Here is a 24936-nt window from a genome sequence, read left to right on the forward strand (position 1 = left end):
TCACTGGAAATAATATGTCGATTAGGCAATATTTCCTAATGGTCTTTAATAATAATGATAATAATAATAATAATAATAATAGTAATACTGATAATGATGATAAGAATAATAATAATAATAGTAATACTGATAATGATGATAATAATAATAATAATAATAATGATAATACCCAAAATGGCTTCACTTAATTTCTCTGTATAAATCCAGATTATCTTCCAGGTTATAGTCACTTTGCCGTCCTTTAAAACCATTTGTACTATCTCTTGTCTGTGGGTATTCCATACTTTCAAGTATATGTAAGTTCAGATCTTGCAAACTCTCTTGTCGTTGGGGTTAGTAGCACTGGCCACTAACCCCAAGATTCTAAGTTCGATTCCAAGCAGTGACCTGAACAATAACATTAACAATAATAATAACATCGAAAAATACCTTAGGAATAAGAACCCAGGTTCTAAATTTCCCCAAGGCACCTGAAGAAGGCAGGAGGGGGTATATCAGCTGAAACGTTGTGTTAACAACAAACAAGACGAAGACAAAATATCCGTTCAATGTAAATAATGTAAATAACGTAAATAATTTTTTTTTTTGTTTTTCTCTCCTTTCCATTGCCTCTGTTTTATATTTCTTGTGGTGCCACCTGGTTGCTACAGATTCATCCATCTCCCCTTAATGTGAGTAGCCATGTAGCTCTTATACTACAAGAACCTGTTCTATTCCACCCCTCCTCGTCTGTTAGCATAATGCCCTACCCCCTCAGGTTTTGTAGGCTTGTATGCCACATGGGGACTTAATTTGTGCCAGTGGCATGAGCAAAGCATGCAGTGTAAGGTAGTTGGTATTACGAAGGGCATCAGACCACAGAAACCCCACCAAAACATACACTGGGGTATAATGCAGTCCTTGGACTCTCAAGATCCTTTCAGACCATCCAACCCATGCCAACATGGAAAATGTACATTAAAAGCTGCTTTAGATGATAATGATTACTCTTACTCTTTTTACTCTTTTACTTGTTTCAGTCATTTGACTGCGGCCATGCTGGAGCACCGCCTTTTAGTCGAGTAAATCGACCCCAGGACTTATTCTTTGTAAGCCTAGTACTTATTCTATCAGCCTCTTTTGCTGAACCGCTAAGTTACGGGGACGTAAACACACCACCATCGGTTGTCAAGCAATGGTGGGGGGACAAACACAGACACACAAACATATACACACATACATATATATACATATATACGACGGGCTTCTTCCAGTTTCCGTCTACCAAATCCACCCACAAGGCTTCGGTTGGCCCAAGGCTATAGTAGAAGACACTTGCCCAAGGTGCCACACAGTGGGAATGAACCCGGAACCATGTGGTTGGTAAGCAAGCTACTTACTACACAGCCACTCCTGCGCCTATTAATCACCTTTGCCAAACAGCTAAGTAACAGGGATGTAAACAAACCAACACTGGTTGTCAAACCATAGTGGGAGATAAACACACACACACACACACACATGCACATGATAGGCTTCTTTCAATTTATGTCTACCAAATCCACTCAAGGCTTTTGTTGGCCCAGGGCTATAGTGGAAGACATTTGCCCAAGGTGCCACACAGTGGCATTTTGTCCGTCTTTACATTCTGGATTCAAGTGCTGCTGAGGTCAACTTTGTGTTTCATTCTTTCAGGAATATATAATATTCAAAAGCATTTTCTACTTGCAGACGGCCCCTTCTTCTTTGTATTATTTATAGTGAATATAACCTTTCTATGTCACATTTGTTACATTTTCTAAACGCTGTCATTAGTTGCCTTGTTTTTCTACTTTGTCTTCTTAATTCACTTAACTTCCAATAATATTATAATTGTAAAATATTACTGGACTAGAACAGAGTTTTGCTGTATATTACCTTATTTTTAACATTTAGCTCAATTTATAGCATTAATCAAATTTATCTCTAATATGCCTTCCTAACTTCTTTCATACGTCTGTGCTGGAATCTATCTAGTTCATTAATTCTAAGAATTTGTAAGACTGTGTTAGGACTAATTCTCTCATCTCTGTTTCTTTATCTAAGATGATATCAGTGCTTTTAATTAATTTTCCTCTCATCAAAGTTGTCTTGGTACATTTTCCCAAATCAAATTTCATGCCAATTTCCTAACCAAATCAATGCACTGTCTGTAACATTGTTTCTGTGTATTTGACATCTTTAGTGCACTAACAAGTCGCCTATACACAGGAGTGAGTTGTGACAGTCATTTCATTGCTCTGGAATCTATATTCAGTTCAGCTTTTTTATCACACAGGCTTATCTCTCGGCAGTGAAGGAGTAAAGAGAGGTCCCCATGGTATATTCCTCTTCATTGGCGTTAGGAAGGGCATCCAGCTGTAGAAACATTGCCAAATTAGACTGGAGCCTGGTGCAGCCTTCTGGCTTCCCAGAACCCCGGACGAACCGTCCAACCCATGCTAGCATGGAGAACGGATGTTAAACGACGATGATGATGATGAATGAGAGTGAATTTAGTTCTTGCTTCAATCTGTAAATCAGTTTATCTTTTTTATTATTTTATCTTTTACTTGTTTCAGTTATTAGACTGTGGCCATGCTGGAGCATCATCTTGAATTTTTTAGTTGAATGAATCAATTTCAGTTCTTATTTTTATTTTAAGCCTGGTATCATCATCATCATCATTTAACGTCCGTTTTCCATGCTAGCATGGGTTGGATGGTTCGACTAGGGTCAAGGAAGCCAGAGGGCAGCACCAGGCTCCAGTCTGATCTGGCAGTGTTTCTACAGCTGGATGCCCTTCCTAACGCCAACCAGCTATCTAGTCTATTAATCACCTTTGCCAAATAGCTAAGTAACAAGGATGTAAACAAACCAACTATGTCAAGCCATAGTGGGAGACAAACACACACACACACACATGCACATGCGCATGATAGGCTTCTTTCAATTTCTGTCTACAAATCCACTCAAGGCTTTTGTAGGCCCAGGGCTATAGTGGAAGACATTTGCTCAAGGCGCAACACAGTGGCATTTGTGCGTCTTTACATTCTGGATTCAAGTGCTGCTGAGGTCAACATTGTGTTTCATTCTTTCAAGGCTGATAAAGTAAGTACCAGTCAAACACTGGAATCTATGTAATTTCCCAGCCCTCGACCCCAAATTCCAGGCCTTGTATCTTGAGTAAAAAGGATAATTATTATTATTACTGTTGAGTGAGAGAGCATGCCACCAAAGTGACATTGGAGTACAAATATATAAAGCCCAATATACTCATTATGACTACCCATCTAATAAGGGTACACCAGGCACATGCATCACAACTATATGCACACAACATGGTGATCTCATATCAAGATTAACCGCATATGATCTTGCAGGTGGGGCCTAATTAGAATTTTATTCAGGTCGAGCAGCCCCATCCCACTCAAATGGTCCCTGAATAAGAGATATTTAAGGATGTTGAATAAAGCATCATATTTCCAGAGGTGAATTATTCAAACCTCAAAGGATTCCTCTCAGCGCATGGCTATGATGCTCCCCCAGTACTTCTGCTCATGATCAGAGATGCACATATCGTCAGCCACTAAGCGACATGCTCAACTTGTTACGGTCAAACAACTGATATGTAAATCTGGTACTGAGCAGAATATTTGCTGTAGCCCATCTTTTACACCAAGACATTATTATTATCTTCCACCAAGGGACATGCTCAGCTTGTTATGGTCAAGAAATTGATAAGTAAATCTGTGGTATTGAGCAGAGTATTTGCTGTATCCCATCTTTTATACCATAACAAAACATGTACATGATAACACCTTCAATCAGTTAAGATCAAAAACCATGAGAACCACTGCATCATTATTTATTATTATTATTATATTATTATTATTATTGAGTGAGAGAGCAATGCATGCCATCAATTATTATTATATCTAAAGTGGATTCCTTATGACTTCCTTAACTGGTAACCTATATATAAAACATATGCCACTACATGTAATTTTTCTTAATTACAATTGTCAACAATAGTCTCAATAAATATTTGGTTGTCAAAGAGCGACAATGTAAACTAATCTATTGTAATTCAGCAGAGTTCAGTAATCCCTTAAAGATAAATACAACTGGACAAGATTTACTGATTGCTATATTCCAGAAAGTCTATTTATAAACACTACAGAGAATCATAACAAAACATGTTCAATTAAAAACTTTTCATTCATTACTGATTGTTTTAATTCTTTGTGGAAACCATCAAGAAAACCATTTAGCTTGAGAGTTTGAGGTGAATCAGATAGAATTTTATGTAGCTTCTCACCTAGATTTTGTGATAAGGAACATAGGTGATACCGAAGGTATTGATACCAGCACTTTAAGTTTGTGCAGGGTATGTGGAATATTCCATTTAAATTATTGAATATTATACTGGGTTTTATTGTATAAAACATTTACACATTATTGGAATGAAATTCTCTTACATCTAAACTGTTTTTAGCGGTTTGGTTGTTGGTAAGATTTCTCTTGTGATATCAACATTTTGATTAATTCCTTTACCATATATATTTGATGAGTTCCAGAAAATTCCGTGAAATTCATTACAAAATATATTAAAACTAGAAAAAAAAAATATCTGACTGTGCAATTGAAAAATAATTTTTAGAAATATCATTAGGGAAAAAGACCTTTTTTTTAAAAAAAAACAAAGGTTGGCAAAAACACACACAAATCTATTCAATGAGAAATAGAATTGATGACATCACCAATGACTATCAATACACATTTGCATACGGCAGCTGTTACCATGAATCAACATCTCACAGACAGCAAGCAGGCACATTTTAAAGAAACTACCAAACTATCATGTATAATATGAAGCTTAAAACAAATATTGAAAATGTTTGCCAAAGAATTGACTAGGATGCTATCGTGCAAAGAAAAGAGAATGAGAAGTTTATTACGCATAAACTACTATACTGACAAAACTAACTACGCTGTTTAGTAATTCCAAACATAGTCACATGAGATAATATATGTATGTACTAATATGAAAAACTACTATAGTAAACAACTGCAATTATGAATAACTGTCATCTGCATGTTTGCCATCACAGACCCACTGTATAGAGACCATCAATTCTTGTATAATTCTATTATAAAGTGGTTAACCCTTTTGATAACCAACCACCTGAAACCGCCTCTGGCACTGTAGTACGAATGTCTTGTTTTCAAAAGTTCTGAATTAAAATCTTTCACCAAACCTTAGTTACAATTTGTGTCCCTAACACCAGCTTAACGCTTTTGTCACCATATTTCTGTTGAGATGTTCTGTGTTTCTTTCAATTATTTTAAATATAACAAAGAATTTAGTAAAATAACTTGGTTATCATTAAGTTACTGTTAGGAAACATAAATTGTGACTAAGGTTTGGTGACAGATTTTAATTCGAAACTTATGAAAACAAGACATTTGTACACAGAGCCAGAGTCTGTTCAAGCAAGGTTCTAATATAGTCTTAGGCTTCTAATATAGTCTTATGAGAGAATTTGGTAGGCAGAAGCTGTTTGGATGTCCATTGAATATGTATTTTTATACATATGAGGAGTGTTTGGCAACAAAGTGTTGGTTTGCTTATGTCCTTGTAACAGTTCTGTAAAAGAGCCCAACAGGGTAAGTTTTTATTTATGGGCCCGGTTTCCTGGTTTCGGTGGCGTATGTGTTTCCCCAGCTGTATGGGACGCAAGTCCATCACAGCATTACTGAAGAAACAGGAAGAAAGAGTGAGAGAAAGTTGGGCGAAAGAGTACAACAGGGGTCGCCCCCCCCCTGCCAGAGCCTCGTGGAGCTTTTAGGTGTTTTCACTCAATAAACACACACAATGCCTGGTCTGGGAATCAAAACCACGATCCTCCGACCACGAGTCTACTGCCCTAACCACTGGGCCATTGCACCTCCACAACAGGGTTAAGTACCAGACCTAAAAATAAGGACTGGGGTTGATTTGTTTGACCGAACCCTTCAGGGCAGTGCTCCAGCGTGTTTGCAACGCAACATCTGAAAGAAATAGAAGATAAAAGATGGGGTATGATAAAGGTGAGTAGGCTTGAAAAGACCTGCTTTACTAACAGTCCAGCTCAAAGTGATACCTGCAACACTGAATCTTTGCCAAAAAAAAAGGGATTAAAAATACACATAATAAAAACTAATAGTTGGGTATTGAAATGCAATATAAAAATGCTTATTTGCTCCTTTACAAAGCAGAAATGTCAATACATTCTGATTTGACTCATAAAGCATGTAATCAACCTATGACAGGACGAAATCTACACATTTGGCAGACTATTCTTTTATTTGTTTCAGTCATTTGACTGCGGCCATGCTGGAGCACCACCTTTAGTTGAACAAATCAACGTCAGGACTTATTCTTTGTAACTCCAGTACTTATTCTATCAGTCTCTTTTGCTGAACCACTAAGTCACGGGGATGTAAACTTACCAGCATTGGTTGTCAAGCAATGATGGGGGAACAAACAGAGACAAACAAATATATACACATACATATATATATATATATAAATATAATTAATTAATAAGGGTGAGAGAATTAGATACTAATTTAATAGTATATCTATTCAACACCAAGTGGCCTAGTGCTCCGAGAAACCTGGATTATTATAATATTATATAATATATTATAATATTTTTACAAAATAAATATAAGAGAGTGGTCACTATATGGCTCACTCTAGCACCAGTTAATCCAAAAGGTTTCAACCACAAAAATACATGTTTCCCATGAAAGTCAGTACGATTGTTAGCTCACACGGACAGGGCAAATAAAAAATAACAAAAATACAGATTATTTTGGGACAATTGTTTCGCTATTAATGAATTAAATGTAATTTTACTTACAAAAAAATCCACTTGTAGCTCGTCAGCCAAAACTATCTGGATGAAATCCACTCAATCACACGCCAGATTTTACCATAACGATAAATACGCGTGTGGTTCAATTGATTACATCCGACGTTATAATTCAAATGCCCCAACTAACAGCGCGCCAAACTTTCACGGAAAACAAATACAGCATTTAGAAATAAATGCAGCATAATTATAATTAATTAATAAGGGTGAGAGAATTAGATGTTAATTTAATAGTATATCTATTCAACACCAAGTGGCCTAGTGCTCCGAGAAACCTGGATTATTATAATATTATATAATATATTATAATATTTTTACAAAATAAATATAAGAGAGTGGTCACTATATGGCTCACTCTAGCACCAGTTAATCCAAAAGGTTTCAACCACAAAAATACATGTTTCCCATGAAAGTCAGTACGATTGTTAGCTCACACGGACAGGGCAAATAAAAAATAACAAAAATACAGATTATTTTGGGACAATTGTTTCGCTATTAATGAATTAAATGTAATTTTACTTACAAAAAAATCCACTTGTAGCTCGTCAGCCAAAACTATCTGGATGAAATCCACTCAATCACACGCCAGATTTTACCATAACGATAAATACGCGTGTGGTTCAATTGATTACATCCGACGTTATAATTCAAATGCCCCAACTAACAGCGCGCCAAACTTTCACGGAAAACAAATACACCATTTAGAAATAAATGCAGCATAATTATAATTAATTAATAAGGGTGAGAGAATTAGATACTAATTTAATAGTATATCTATTCAACACCAAATGGCCTAGTGCTCCGAGAAACCTGGATTATTATAATAATTATTATTATTTGAGGGAATAAAATCCAAACTTACAATGAAAAAAATTGTAATAGTAACGTATTGACTGGCATGGTAAGAGAGAAATATATATAAATATATATACAAAATAAGAAAATGGAGAAATACATCCAAATCAAATATCAACTACCAGATAATACCCAATCACATACTTTATTAAACCACCTCGTAAGAAACTTTAAGGTCAAACATAATAATATATGACAAAACAGTGTACATAAAGGAGTGGCAGTATATTGGATATATGTTATCCCATGGAGGGTTGCATTTATCTCAATTTATAAATATATATACATATACACAACAGACTTCTTTCAGTTTCCGTCTACCATATCCACTCACAAGGCTTTGGTCAGCCCGAAGCTATAGTAGAAGACACTTGCCCAAGGTGCCACGCAGTGGGACTGAACCTGGAACCATGTGGTTCGTAAGCGAGCTACTTACCACAGAGCCACTCCTGTACCTGTCAGAAATTTCTGATAAGCATCAAGCGTTATCTGGATTAAGTTGTTCTACATTATGAAAGATGTCCTAGATATTTATGAGGGGTTGTATGTCATGGCTTCAACGTTCTATTCAATATCGTTGCTAACTTCTGGCTCTTGCAGTGACTACACAGAGGAAAGCAGCTGCTACAATTATCGAGGCCACTGAACTAATTACTAAATCTTGTAAATACTGGTCAGTCTGTTTCACTTTGTAACAGAAATTTGCAAGAGTTATTGCCGAGGGGTTTTTCAGTAGCTCTCCCCCCCCCTCTATCCCTCCTCCTCATCCTTTCTCTCTTATCATGCCAGTCAATACATTACTATTACTACTGATATGTCTACTAAATATATATGTGTTCAGTTTATAGCATAAGAAATACCACAATGTCCATTATTTCTATAATGATAATTTATGTAAATATCCGGTGTAATAAAATTAACTGGAGGTAATAGGGACATCGTTTACACAACAAATCATCATCATCATCATTGTTTCACATCTGCTTTCCATGCTAGCATGGGTTAGACGATTTAACTGAGGTCTGGCAAACCAGATGGCTGCACCAAGCTCCAATCTGATCTGGCAGAGTTTCTACAGCTGGATGCCCTTCCTAACGCCAACCACTCCAAGAGTGTAGTGGGTGCTTTTACATGCCAGTTATGCAGTACTGGCAACGGCCACACTCAAATGGTGCTTTTTACGTGCCACCTGCACAGGAGCCAGTCCAGCGGCACTGGCAACAACCTCGCTTGAATGTTTTTTCATGTGCCACCTGCACATGTACCAGTAAAGTGATGCAGATAACAATCACACTCGAATGGTGCTTTTTACGTGCCACTGGCATGGAAACTAATTTGTTGCTTTGACAATGATCATGCTTGGATGGTGCTCTTAGCGCCCCACTAGCACGGAAGCCAGTCATCGAATTTGATTTCAATTTCGATTTCATTTGCCTCAACAGGTCTTCGCAAGCAGAGTTTAGTGTACAAAGAAGAAAAGGTTCACATAAGTGGGCTGGTTACACCCTTGGCATAGGCCACAAAGTTATGGTCTCACTTGGGCCTGCCAAGTCTTCTCAAGCACAGCATATTTCCAAAACGCACCTATTCTGTCTTACTATTTCCAAACTTCTGGCATTAGGAATATCTTGGTAAAGAAAATAGATCCTACAATGCTTTTGCTGTCAGCAAAGAAGTAGACAAGGTTTAAGAAAATTAGCCAAACAAAGCAGTACCAATGCTTCAATGTGACTTCACAAGGGTCCTCAGTGGTGGCTGGTAATAAAGACACATTTAGTGTCCCCTCCTTAGTCTATAGGCCTTATAAGCCAGGAGATATCTTGCACCCCTTCACACATCTGTTTTGGATGACTCTCCTGGCTTCATACCTCTCATCTGATGCTTTTACTTAGTTTTGGACATTTGAATGAACGTTAGAGTACACACACACACACAAACATGCTCACACACACAGATGCACACACACACACACACACACAAACACACACGTACACACATATACATACATACATGGGGGTATGTACATTACAATACATGCACAAACATGCACACACACACACATGTGTATGTATGTTACAATACACACACATGCACACGTGTGTATGTATGTATGTACATACATATATACATATGTGTATGTGTACTTACATAAATACATACATACATACATACAAACAAAAATATCCTGTTGTTGATGTAGAAATTCCAAAGAAGGAGCCTTGGATCTAGGTTAAAAACCAGTTCTTTCTCTATTGGCCAGAAACCTTTAAATAAAATTGAACAATGACACACATACATACATACAGACATTATACATACAAAGAAATAGACAAAACATAAACGAACAAACAATAAAATCTGCTCCCTTGATACTCAAACTTGCTGAATCCTTAGAAGAACTTAAATTTCTTCATAAACACTACCTTCAATTCTGTTATGTCTGGATGAGATTCATAATATATACAAAGGAATGTCAACTTAAAACTTGTCCAGAGAACCTATTGAAATCATGTGTTGTCAGTCATACGACAGTGGTTGAACAAAACCAGGGAATCATCATCATCATCATTATCGTTTAACGTCCGCTTTCCATGCTGGCATGGGTTGGACGGTTCAACTGGGGTCTGGGAAGCCAGGAGGCTGCGCCAGGCCCAGTCTGATCTGGCAGTGTTTCTACAGCTGGATGCCCTTCCTAACGCCAACCACTCCGAGAGTGTAGTGGGTGCTTTTTATGTGCCACCTGTACGGGTGCCAGACGAGGCTGGCAAACAGTCACGATTGGATGGTGCTTTTTACGTGCCACCGGCACAGGAGCCAGACGAGGCTGGCAACGGCCACAATCAGATGGTGCTGTTTACGTGCCACCGGCACGGAGGCCAGTCGGGGCGGAGCTGGCAACGGTCACGTTTGAAGTATTATAAAATAAAAGAGAAGATTGTTATGGTTTGTACCAAAAGTTGCTCAAGGAATTCTTTCTGCTGGAATGGTGAATTAATTTGAAAAATTGACATGTAAAATATTAGGATGTATGATATTTTATGAAACATAATATCTCTTTTGAACCACGAGTGCTTCATCACAGCATAGTTTGAAGTCTCGGTCTTTACTACTCACCAACAGGAGGACATAGATATAACATACCTTATAAATAAAGAATTAGTGCAGATTCTAAATGTCTAAGATGTGCTAGAAAATGTCAGCTGTACTAAGTTTGTGTAAAGTAATATAACTGATATAATCAGCCACTGCTTCTTCGAAATATTAATGTATTACTTTCATATGAGATATGTTGTTAAAAAATCAATATACTCCACCATTCATATTAATGTCTACCCAGACGGATGTGTCCAATATAGCAATGTTGTGTACAATGCAACCACACCTTTCTACCTAAAGGATATTCATGAAAGATAGATGTGTGTGTTGAAGGAAGGTGCAACAAAACTGACATTTACACTCAGAGATAAGAATAAAATACGAAGAAAAAAAATCAAAAAAAAATCGCAAATTATCCTGATAAACAGAGGAAGATGACAAAGAAATACATCTATAGACACTTGATTCAGAATCTGCAGTTGTTACAGCATCATTATTGATGAACTTATTAATACTCATGTGTTTGATGTTTAAATAATAAACTTGTAATATTGATGTTTCTATTGATGAAAAAGATAGGCATTCAATAGCATCCTGATAACTTAATCTACAAGGATAAGGAAAATTTTATTTAGAAGAATTTTTTAATTTTCACTATGTGATTGCTAAAAAGTTTGAACTTCAAAGAAAAAGTCTTGTTTCAAAGATATTTCACCCCCTTTTTTTTTTCTAATGAAAAATCTAAAATGTATACTTAAAGATTATACACATGCACATGTTATTTATGTCTAATTCATGGCCCCTTTTTTTAGGTCTGGATGTAGTTATCATGATTCCATCTATAACAGAATTCTGTTGTAAGATTAAGTAATCGCTACACCAGATGTTGTTTTTATTTGACAGTGATTAGTATTTCCAGTGGTCTGCTTAAGACATAAACTACAAGCTTTTTTCCATCTTCAACAGGGGAAATATTAAAGTGAGGGGGAAATAATAAAATTAAGCTTGTAGAAGAATAAATAATAGTTTCAGACTATTATAACACCATATTTATGGCATGTGTTGTTGGGAAGGTTTCGTATAAGTCACCAAAGGGTAGCAGATAGATTGAAAGGTGGTGAGCTGGCAGAAACGTTAGCACACCGAGCAAAATGCTTAGCAGTATTTCGTCTGCCGCTACATTCTGAGTTCAAATTCCGCCGAGGTCGACTTTGCCTTTCATCCTTTCGGGGTCGATTAAATAAGTACCAGTTACGCACTGAGGTCGATATAATCGACTTAATCCGTTTGTCTGTCCTTGTTTGTCCCCTCTGTGTTTAGCCCCTTGTGGGTAGTAAAGAAATAAGTATTCCTTCTGCTTCTACCTTCTGAGTTCAAATTCCACCGAGGTCGACTTTGCCTTTCATCCTTTCGGGGTCGATTAAATAAGTACCAGTTACGCACTGAGGTCGATATAATCGACTTAATCCGTTCGTCTGTCCTTGTTTGTCCCCTCTGTGTTTAGCCCCTTGTGGGTAGTAAAGAAATAAGTATTCCTTCTGCTTCTACCTTCTGAGTTCAAATTCCACCGAGGTCGACTTTGCCTTTCATCCTTTCGGTGTCGATTAAATAAGTACCAGTTACGCACTGAGGTCGATATAATCGACTTAATCCATTTGTCTGTCCTTGTTTGTCCCCTCTATGTGTAGCCCTTTGCAGGCAGCAAAGAAATAAGATAGATTGATAGACAGGCCCAATTTATAGAAAAGCGTTGATCTTCCTTTCGTTTTGTAAATGATTTGTAGGTACTATAATACTATAATTTCTAAAGAATGTCTGTAGAAATAACCTTAACAAAATATTTGTTTATTATAAACAATTAGAGCACATTCAATAATGCAACATTAGTAACTGAATAATGGGGGCATAAAATATAACTTTTAACAGAATGACAGAAAACTATACTTGGTATGCACCATATACATCAACAAATGCAGGATTTAACTGCAGGAGCAACTTTGAAAGGAAAATCTTAGATTACTCAATTTGCTTTCCATTTTAGTTACAAGATAAGTCTTATAAAGTTCAAATTTTGAAGAACTTTGCATAGTTCTCTTCTATTCAGACAGCTTCCAAGAAGCGATAAATGTACTATAATTGGTAAAATAAGAAGGAAGGAATTAAAAGAATATTGTCTCTGTTAGAAATGTGGGGTTTCTTTACCACGAGTCAAGTTATTTTGTTCAAAGAATTATTGTCACTTTTTATATCATCAGAAAATTTCAGCCATAAATTCTTGCTTTAGGCATTCTTTGATTTCAGCTACATTGCCTTTTTTTTTGTCCTATCTTTTATTTTTTTCTTTCTGTTATAATTTTAGTTGTACCATTGATTTCATAAGGGACAGAGAGAGATCTCTTTTCTTATTTTCTATTTTTTTCCCTCTCTATGTTTGATTTTCCTGTTGTTTGCTTGGGGATTGATATTCCTTTATGAGCAAGTCTGAAGGTGTACCCACTTATCATCATCATCATCATCAGTTAATTGCACGATATCACCATTATTTGCATACTGCTTTGTATTCAATACAGAACTTGTAAGTGTTCAATACAGAACTTGTAAGTAGTATTTATCTTCAGTGTGGACAATGCTTCAGTTTACCACCATGTGTGTCATCATTATGGCCTTTATATTTGAGATGTGCATATATTTATAAGCATTTATTAGCTTTCAAAAACATGCACATACATTGTATACATTTGTAAGCAGTGATTTAAACATAGACTTTGTTTGTCTGCATATAAATCTTTCTATTCATCCTCCTGGTACTTTAAGTCAAGAAGAATCTACAGCGCTTGTTTCATTAATTGTAGGAGTTTATCCGTACTATTACTGGTCAATTCTGATCCTCTCCTCTGATATGGATTGTTGCTTATTTTATAGATATTTGTTATGAACACATCACCGAAATAATATCTGAAATAAATTTTCTCTAAAATACCTTTTAGTTATATCAACATCTGCAGATTAAGCTATTCTTTTTAGCTTCCATAACTTTTAATCATCCAGTTATTTTATCAGTCCTAGAGCAATGACATTTTATTAAACAATATAGGTTTTAACCCTTTGACATTTAAACTGACCACACCAGGCTCAAATATTCTGTCTGTTTTATGTTCAAACTAGTCAGATCCAGCCTCTCACACCTATCCTACATTGACATTCTGAGAATGAATAACCACATCATCGAAATCCTAAAGCTATGAGATGATGCATGATTAATTGAAAACAATATGAATAAATAAGCATTACATTTCATTGAGTAATGTCAATGTTCAATGGTTAAATATGAAATGTAAATATATTGGGTAGTCCAGAGAGTTCATGCTGATCTTTAAAGGAAAGAAAAAGGTCAATAAATACTTGCCATTACATTTTCAACCAACCAAATGGCAAAGAATTCATCAAGGTATCTTTTTACGCCATCCAAGGAATTGAAATTTTTACCACTAAGATAATTATGCAGAGACCTGAATAAGTGGAAATCCGAAGGAGCAATATCTGGTGAATATGGAGGGTGGAGTAACACATCCCAGCTGAGTTGCAGCAATTTTTGTCTAGTTCCCAAAGCATCAAGTGCCGAAAATGAACTTTCTTATCTTCCATTTTAAAGGGTTACAGAATTAACACAGGTTATAGGAACATAAACTTTCTTCCACGAAAAGATAGCTTAAACTGTGCTCTAATTGGAGGTGTAGTCAAGTCCTATTTTATGGGCTCAACCATGTTCTAAAATAAGTCGAAATGTAAGCTACTATAAATCAGCACAAGCTTTCTGGACAACCCAATATTTCCAACTATATGAGTATATAACCTCAAAGCAAATATTATTTCTTGAAAAAGAGAAAACGAGATGAGGAAACAGCACTTCCCGACAAAAAAAAAACCGAAAAATTACAAACAAAACCAATTAATTTAGTTGACTAAATCCTAAACCAAATTTAACAGATAAGAAGAAAATGTTTTTCTGTGATGATTACTATTCACAATATACATATTTAAACAATATACAACATAGGCGCAGGAGTGGCTGTGTGGTAAGTAGCTTGCTAACCAACCACATGGTTCCGGGTTCAGTCCCACTGTGTGGCATCTTGGGCAAGTGTCTTCTGCTATAGCCCCGGGCCGACCAATGCCTTGTGAGTGGATTTGGTAGACGGAAACTGAAAGAAGCCTGTCGTATATATATATATATATATATGTATGTGTGTTTGTTTGTGTGTCTGTGTTTGTACCCCTAGCATTGCTTGACAACTGATGCTGGTGTGTTTATGTCCCCGTTACTTAGCGGTTCGGCAAAAGAGACCGATAGAAAAAGTACTGGGCTTACAAAAAGAATAAGTCCCAGGGTCGAGTTGCTCGATTAAAGGCGGTGCTCTAGCATGGCCGCAGTCAAATGACTGAAACAAGTAAAAGAGTAAAGAGTAAAATAAGAAGAAAATGTTTTTCTGTGATGATTACTATTCACAATATACATATTGAAACAATATACATATTCAAACAAGATACAACATGTGTGAAAGTAAGGAACATGGAAGCAACATGATACAAACATGACAAAAACGAACAAACCTAAAATAATACAAACAATGTTTAGAAACCAATCAATTGTGTCCATTTATAAATTAGACAATGACAATATCACTGTCTGATGGGCGATGATGTAGGACGGGTTTTACCATCATCCTTCAAAACTAATGCAAAATATGCTTCTTAAGTGGTCTCTCACTGAAGATTAATTCCCAATAAAAATGACATGTAACAGAATTGTAAGGAAGCATTAGACGACATTGAAATGTTGTACTCCTATTAAAACGTCCACTGTATCTCCATCACTTAGTCATTCACTCTCTCACACATGTACACAATAAAATAGATGGGATTTATGGAGAAGTAGAGTGATAAAAGATACATTGTAACACACTAACTATTGTACAGTGGTTCATAATAATAAATAAGTTTTTTCCCAATTCACTCAACAAATACTCTACACATAATTCTGTACAAGTCAGCACTGAGCATTATCACAAAACCTGCCTGTCACTCCTCACCACCACACACAGCTCACATGATGCATTTTCTATACAACAAATAAGTGAAATAATAGGCATGGCTGTATGGCAAGAAGTTTCCTTCCCAAGTTGGATGGGGGTCACTCGGCTCATCTGTCAATGAAGAGTGCAGCTGTCCATGTGAACTGATGTAAATTGCAGGACTCAGTAAACATCAACACCTCGAATGCACAATGTGACCCCAGGATCTCACTGTCCCAGGGCTCCATCCAGTCGAAAGATTTACTTTAAGGCAGCGACATAGCCATGTGTTGAAAGGAATTCTTTGGGGTTTGTATAATTCACCTTTGGAAAATGTGGCTGTTTCATTCAACATCGTCAAACAAACCTTATTCAGGGACCTTTTGAGTGGGATGGGCTACTCGACCAGAAGAAAATTCTAACTGGGCCCCACCTGCAAGGTGATGCGCTGTTTATCTTGTTATGAGATCACCATGTCATGCACATATAATTGTAATGCATGTGCTTGGTGTACCCTAATCAGATGGGTAGTCATGATGGGTATACTGGGCTTCGTATATATATATATATATATATATATATATATAAATAGATGAGTGTATTTTTACCTTGTTAATAATTAACACGGAAAAAAAAAATAAATAGTTACCAGGGCAGCAAAAATCTCACAAGTAAAGGTGTTGTAACTCTTTGTTTATAAAGGTAGAAACTTCATGTTTACGTTGAATATTTTGAATAATATGAATAAAAAAATGGAGTTAATACAGGTGCAATCAAATATTTTTACTTTCGACACATGTTTCGAAAATTCCACTGATACTATTCAAAAGAATAAATGGTATAAACAATGCAATCTTCTCCTCAGGAAAGTGAAAAAAACGAAACTCGTCAATAAAACATTTTAGCAAATAAGTAGTCTCTATCATTATATATAATTTAAACTTTAATTTCCTTTATATTTAACATTCACTATTAATATCCCTACTCTTTCTGTTAGCTACTTATGACGTTATATCATATAACGTTTTTTTAAACAATATTAACAGCGTTCTGTCTATCGCTATACAAATCCATCATTTTTTGCTAAAATGTCTTATTGACGAGTTTCGTTTTTTTCACTTTCCTGAGAAGATTGCATTGTATGTATGCGTGTGTGTGTACCTTTGTGTATGAGTTTGGCCTGCATCACAGTTTGACAATGGTGTTAGTATGTTTACATCCTTGTAACTTCGTGTTTTGGCAAAAGAGACTGATAGAGTAAATACCAGGCTAAAAAGAAAACTTAGTATGGACTGATTCATTCGACTAAAAATTCCTCAATCCTGTGCCCCAGCATGGCCATAGTCTAGTTTACATGTATTTATGTAGGAGCAGTTATGCTTGGGTGGACACAGAGTTCGATCTCACTCTGGTGCACCTTGCGCAAGACCATCTCACTACCACCACTGCCATTACTGTCTGAGTTTATTTGTATATTGTAACCATAGCAACAACAAAGGTGTCTGTCTTTTCTTTCTTTCTTTTTTTTTTTTTTTTTTTGCTTTTCTTCATTTCATTTATACGAAGCAATTATCTTTTTTTTTCTTTTCGAAATATTATTTTCTAATCCTTCTACAGAAGAAATCACATCAAAAAAAAAAAAAAAAACAAAAGCATCAGATAAATTAGAAATGTCTTGTCTCCCAATTCTCTTTTGTTTTTCTTCTGTTCTTCAACCATTCTACATCACAAACACCCCCCCCCCTCCCACACACCCACCCACCCACACCCACACCAACACACATGTACCAGCTTCATCAGTATCTGGGACCATAGAATCAGTATTCTCAATTGTTAAATGAAATCCACTTTACTTCTTTCTGTTACTGCGTACACACATGCTGACACACACACACACACACACACACCTGACACACACCTGACATTTTTAAGTTTAAAAATAAAATCACTGAATAATGGAGATAAACACCTCATACATCTCGAATTTTGTGGCTTTGTTTAATTTCTCCGAGCTTGAATCTTAACCATTTGTGTTTTGTTAAATCTTGGTTATATTTAGTTTTGTGTGTCTATAAGTGTGTGTGTGTGTCTGTGTGTTTGTGTGAAATAATTGTTTGAAAGATACTCAAAGGTAACTGGCCAGAGATAAACAAAGTAGAAGGAATTGGATGAATCTTGATTCTTACCGAATCTTTGGAAGTCTTTGGCAATCCAGTACAGTTTCACTTACCATTGAAGACAGTTGTTAATATCGTTATGAAGGCAGCGAGCTGGCAGAATTGTTAGCATGCTGGGTGAAATACTTAGCTGTATTTCATCTGTCTTTACGTTCTGAGTTCAAATTCTGCCGAGGTTGGCTTTGCCTTTCATCCTTTCGGGGGTCGATAAATTAAGTACCAGTTAAGCACTGGGATTGATCTAATTGACTAACCCCCTCCGCCCACCCCAAAATTTCAAGCCTTGTACCTAGAGTAGAAAAGAATATTATTATGAAAGTAGTGATATGCCAGGCGAAATGCTTAGCAGTATTTTGTCTGATTAACATTCTGAGTTTAAATTCTGCCGAGGTTGACATTGCTTTTTAAATTAAGTACCAGCTGTGTACTGAGGTCAATCTAAAAATTTCAGGTCTTGTACTTAGAGAAGAAAAAATATCATTATGGAAGTGGCAAGCTGGCAGAATTGTTAGCATGCCAAGTGAAATGCTTAGTGGTGTTTCATCTGATTTACTTTCTGAGTTCAAATTCTACTGAGGGCGACTTTGCTTTTTATCCTTTCAGGGTCAATAAATTAAGTACCAGCTGTGTACTGAGATCGATCTAATTGACTGACCCCCTCCCACCAAATTTCAGGCCTTGTGCCTAGAGTAAAAAAGAATATCATTATGAAAGTGGTGAGATGCCAGATGAAATGCTTTGCAGTATTTTGTCTGATTTACATTCTAAGTTCAAATTCTGCCGAGGTCAACTTTGCTTTTTATCTTTTCAGGGCCGATAAATTAAGTACCAATAGCCTACCGAGGTTGATCAAATTGACTGACACCCTCCCTCAAAATTTCAGGCCTTGTGCCTAGAGTAGAAAGGATTATTTTACTGCGTGTCTATCATATGATTTTCCTTGAGTCAGTTAGAAATGATAATGTAGAAACAGTCTTATAGTATGAAGCTCATGTGATATATCTACATTTTTTTATAAGTTGCTTCAGGGGATTGTATAAGCTGGAGTCAGCAGCAACCTTTGTATTTTTGTAGGTCTTTTAGTTTTAATATTCTTTTGTGTTGGTAGAAGAAAATGTATAATATATTCATAGATAGAGGTGCTGATGTGGCTGTGTAGTTAAGAAGCTTGCTTCTCAACCAATTAGTTTTGAGTTCAGTCTCACTGCATGGCACCATGGGCAAGTGCCTTCTACTATAGCCCCAGGCTACCTAAAGCCTTGTGATTGGATTTGGTAGATGGAAACTGAAAGAAGGCCATCGCGCGTGTGTATACACACACACACATGCATGCACACACACACATACATACATATAGATAGATAGATAATGTATATGTGTGTAGCTTTGTCTTAACATTATGGGTGTAAATGAGCATCAGTGTCAGCTAAGGTGATGTCATTCATTTCCAGTATGGAGAGAAATATCACCTTACTTGGAAGCAAATGAGGGTTGGTGACAGTAAGGGCATCTGGCCCTAAAATAATCTGCCTCAATAAATAATGTTTGGCCCATGCAAGCATGGATAAGTGGACATTAAATCTATGATGACAATTTTCTTTGAGGCTTAAGCAGAGCTGACATTATTTATGCTGAATATTATGTTGTCAAAATGATTTTAGCATCTACTTTTCTTGCTTATATGGGTCAGATGAAATTTAATGAAGCAGATCTTCTATGGCTGGATGTTTTTCCTGTCGCCAACCCCCCATCTCTCTCCAAGCAAGATAATTCCCTAGTTTGGACATGTTTTCTCAGAAGGTTGCAAACAAACAATACCTCTTGCATGATAATGTCAAGAACAAGTAAATACACACACCAATATATATTCTTGTCTGACCCTATCTACAAACTTGACTCACAAGATTTTGGTCAGTTCAAATCTATAGTAGAAGACTGTTGCGTAAGGTGCCACACAGTGGAACTGAATCCAAAGCCACATAAACCTGTGTTCTATGCAATGGCTACTGTTTCCTTCCTATAAAAATGTGCATCGATCATTTCAGCTCCTGTATGTCTTATGTGTATCAAGTGCACATTTGTTTTTCATCAATTCTCTTCTGTATTTAAAGGAAAGAGGTTATGGATCTTTTTAATAACTTGTTCATATTTATGTCTATTCTATACTGGATCTTTGTCCTTTTGTAAATACTTACGATATACTTATTACACAGACACACACTTGCATATATATATATATATATATATATATATATATATATATATATATATATTATATATATATATATGTGTGTGTGTGAATATGTGTGTATGTGTATATATATATATATATATATATATATTATATATATATATATACACACACACACACACTCAAACATGCACACACATTCAGCAGGTGACAAGTTCAGAAGTTATGTCTGGCCACTTAAAATATAAAGATCTCAAAGAAAGATAAGTCTGAGAGTGAATAAAATATATTTTGTCAGACTAATGGTCATGGATTTTATATGTGTGTGTATGTGTATATATATATATATATATATATATACATATATATGTATGTATGTATGTATAAGATCATTCATATATAAAATAATTACTAATATTTCATCTTCTCAAGGTCAAAAGACCACTCATGTGTGAGATAGGAGACTGCAGTCAATAATGTCTTTCAGAGTTCTGACTATTGATTGATGTTGAATGAAAGAGATTTAAGATATGACTGGAGGTGAATATTTATGGTGTTTAACATGGCCTTAGAATTTCTGTCTTCTTTTCTTCTAAATTTTATATCATTTAGTAAAAATGTATAATGTCACCAGAGCTACAAGAAAATCAGGAAATATTCTAGAAATGTTCCTCATCTGAAGATCATTGAATGAGATGATATGATGCTGTCATATTTGTTTAGCAGAATAGTAATTTGCCATTTGTTCATGGAATGGTTTTCATGTTTCTTTAATATTGAAACTGTGTTATTATTAGCTAATATCTTCGCTATCTAGATGTACAAAGCATTAATAAAAGTCTGAAAGTTCTAACTTTGCCAAAGTAATTTTTTTCTTCTATTCCTTCAAATTTATATTCTTTGCCATAGAATGAACTTTGCACTAAAAAGATTCTTTCTTAAGAAAATAAAGATTTCGGTGCTGTGTGTACTCCACAAACAGGTTATTAGCTGATAATTATTAATGCTTGAAATATTGAAATCTTACTGATATAGTAAATTTACTATCTCAAATGCCATTCTGGCTTTTATAATGTGGTTCTAATCCCACTGTTATCTTTCTTTTTTTTTTTTCCATAACTCAACCATTAATATTAAATCTCTTATTCCTTTGTCTATTTTTTTTTTTTACTTTTTCATTTTACATCTTTCACACGAAGCAAACTTGTTAATCAGCTTAGCTAAAAACATTAATCTCTGAAAAAATTCTAACATCTTTTACTTTTACTTACATTTTCTCTTGCTAAACTTACAACATAAGTTCAATTTTTCTGATTATTTTATTTCCATAATCTATAAAATACAACATCTAGTTGGTCACAAAGACAATATGTGTTTTTGTGTGTAATCCTGTGTGCGTGTATATCAATGTATGTTCTTTATTTGACCTACTTGCAGTTGACTTTATATTGATGTGCCTGTGAAGTGAAACGAAAAGCAGTAAAATCCTTGATTTGCTTCTAAAGTGTATTAAACAGAGTTAAAGAAATGGTTTATGATCTTTCAAGTGCTTCAAGCCTTCTGGTTATTTTTGAATAACTTTTGGAGCATTCACTAAGAATTCAACCAAGGAAAGAACTCCAACCACGTTTTGTGGTTTGCCACCCCAACAGCTTCTTTATAGGATCCAATGGCTAAAGACATCATCAGAAGGAACCATGTCTGGTTTTGGCCCCTACTCCTTTACTGTTTTCGACGTGGTGGGGCCCTGCCTTTCAGAGGTGCCTTCAGCCCTGGTGTTGAGTGCGTTTATTCTTTCTCCTTTTCTCTTTTGTTCTTTGGTTTCTTCAATGCAGCGTCAACAAATGTCAGCAAGCAACTGACCATCCTGCCACATTTCCCTTTAAACACTCGCCGGTAGGCTCCAGTAAAAGAATAAAGAGTAGATAAATATTTACAAACATACACACACGTATATGCATCTGATGCATGCAAGCATAGAAAAACAGACAAATATATGTGGTTCAAGAAGTTTGCTTCTCGACCACATTGTTTTGGGTTCAGTCCCACTCTGAGGCACCTTGAAAGAGTGTCTTCTACTACAGCCCCAAACTAACCAAAGCCTTGTGAGTAGATTAGGTAGATGGAAAGTTTAAGAAATATACATACATACATACATATATATATATATTTAAATTACAACTTAGATACCCTAAGTTGTAATTTTAATAATTATTACCTTTGAAGGTTATTATTTCCATGCTGGCCACTTGATAAGATCGTTTTTTTATTTTAAATTAACAATCTTATCCTTATTTATACACATACACACACATATATATACACACACACACACATATATATATATACACTCACACACATATATATATATATATATAATATATATATATTCTTAATGTACCTTGGAAGAATAAATGCCTAGAGATGAAGTGGGTGGGGGAGGTTCTCATTGGGTTTATGGAAATGGTAGTATTGTTTTGAATATGATAATATAAGAAGCTGGCTCTCTTGTTACACACCTCAAATGATACCGAGGCAAGGGTGTGTGAGTGTATGTGAAGTCCACCACAGTGGTAATGATGATGATGAGTGTATGTGTGTGTGCACACTTGCACATGTGTGAGGGTAGTGTTTGTCTTGCTTAAGGACAAAACTCGTAACTCAACTCACTGTAGATTCTACTGTTACTTTCTGGCCAGGTGTTTAAAAGAAAATACTTCCAACAAATGTACAGCCTTTTAAAATTCATGAAAATCTTCTCACTCCCATTAGAATCCTCTGGTAATAACAGATATAAAAGAGCAGCATAAACAGCAGTGCAGTTTAATGAATAAACAACAATGCAGATTGCATCTTGTCAAACTAGACATCATTAGACAAAGTATCTCATTTGCTTTGCAATTAGCTTCATAAACACTCAAAGGATTGGGTAGAATTGCACAAACGCTTCATGGGTATCCAATTAAGTTCCTTGTAGTTGAAATCTTCTGTGTAAAATTCAGAATTAGATTTCCTCGTGACTTAGGGAAATATGTTGGGAAAAACGATACCAGAGAAATTTGACATTTCCAGTTATAAAATTCAAAAGTGTTATGGGAATATAGACTACAGCAGAACAATGACGAAGTGTTCTTCACTTTGCATAAAGGATAGACTGTAATGATTCGTGTTTTATAATTCTAAGAGGCAGAAATTATCAGTAAATGGGAATAAGGAAGTTAAGTATAATCCAAAATGTAGAGTGTAAATGAAGTGAAAGAAGATTAGTTGTTAAAGGCTTTACATATACTCGTGACATTAATCTATTGAAGGCTAATTAGTAGCAAGCATATACCTTTTCTAAAAAGGAGAACTTATTCAAAGATTGATTAGATTTCCAAATGAGAGGTTTCGTTGCTTATAAGATGGTAATTTTTCATGCTATTAACTTGATCTTTGGAAAATTTGTCAACACTGACATTTATACTGTCTTTTCAGCAGTTTGATCACTGCTTGTTATCAAGTATCTTATTCCTGAATATGTATATATATATATACATATATATATTTACAAGAATCAACAAGAGAAACAGAGACAGGCAGAAACAAGGAAAATGCCACTTGTATTTGAACACTATACAAATATTCTTTTAAAAAAACTTTTTAAATTTTTCTAAATTTAATTATTTTCCATACTTAAAGTTGAAAAAGTCTCAATAGCTGAAACCGGTACTGAAATGATTTTTATAAAATTATTTTAGCATTTTCTATCTTGACTTTTTTTCCATATATATATATAATCAATGCAAGTATAGCTTATCCTTATAAAGGATTATTATAGCCAAAATTTCATTGGTTTAATCACCAACACTGTTGAGGAATATCTCATTGGATATGTATGGGATTATTATAAGTATAGATATGATTAAAGAAGAAGAATGAAGAGTTGGTAAGAGTAGAGAATTAATTTATTAACATACTACCAAAAGTCATGCCTATATACGTTTCAATTCAGTCCAATATATAATTTCAAATTCAAAGATTGGAATCAATCCAAAGATTAGAATAAAATAGCATTTTGAATGATATTGGGTAGAATCTCATCAGGGCTAGAGTACAATAGAAATAGTTATATGTTGGTAGATCCCATCCAACCCATGCCAGCATGGAAAATGGACGTTAAACGATGATGATGATTGGATTTTATCAATAGACTAAAAAAATTCAGAAATTCATTATGTGTATGTTAATAATTTTTTTTTAATGTTATTAAAAAATAAAAATATAGTATAAGGGTAAAAAATGAAAGATAAAAACCAAATGATAATAAATATATGATTTAAAGTAAAATAAAAAATAAAGCTGCTGTCTGTGTAAATTTCTATTGGCTTATGTAATCAATGTCTGTGTCTTTATTATTATAAAATCTTATTGAATCAGATTGATTCATTTATGTATGTATGTATGTGTGTATGTAGTGTAATTTGAAGAGGATAGCTGTTAAAAATATATATTACTAGCAGTATCGCCCGGCGTTGCTCAGGTTTGTTTTGACCCTTTAGAATTGGAATTTTTGAAAAGTAAAAATTCTGTATTATGTAGTTTGTTATTCTCTTCAAGTGAACATTTTTCTGGTTGAAATACAC

General features: G+C 35.2%; 1 protein-coding gene across 3 annotated transcripts in view; it reads left to right on the forward strand.

The window, feature by feature from the left end:
* The window catches only part of LOC115213196 (calcium/calmodulin-dependent 3',5'-cyclic nucleotide phosphodiesterase 1A), a 720553-nt gene that overhangs the window by 336176 nt on the left and 359441 nt on the right, over positions 1 to 24936 (forward strand). The gene's annotated exons all lie outside the window — the stretch shown is intronic.

The sequence above is a fragment of the Octopus sinensis genome, linkage group LG1, assembly GCF_006345805.1.
Source record: "Octopus sinensis linkage group LG1, ASM634580v1, whole genome shotgun sequence".
Taxonomy (NCBI): Eukaryota; Metazoa; Mollusca; class Cephalopoda; order Octopoda; family Octopodidae; genus Octopus; species Octopus sinensis.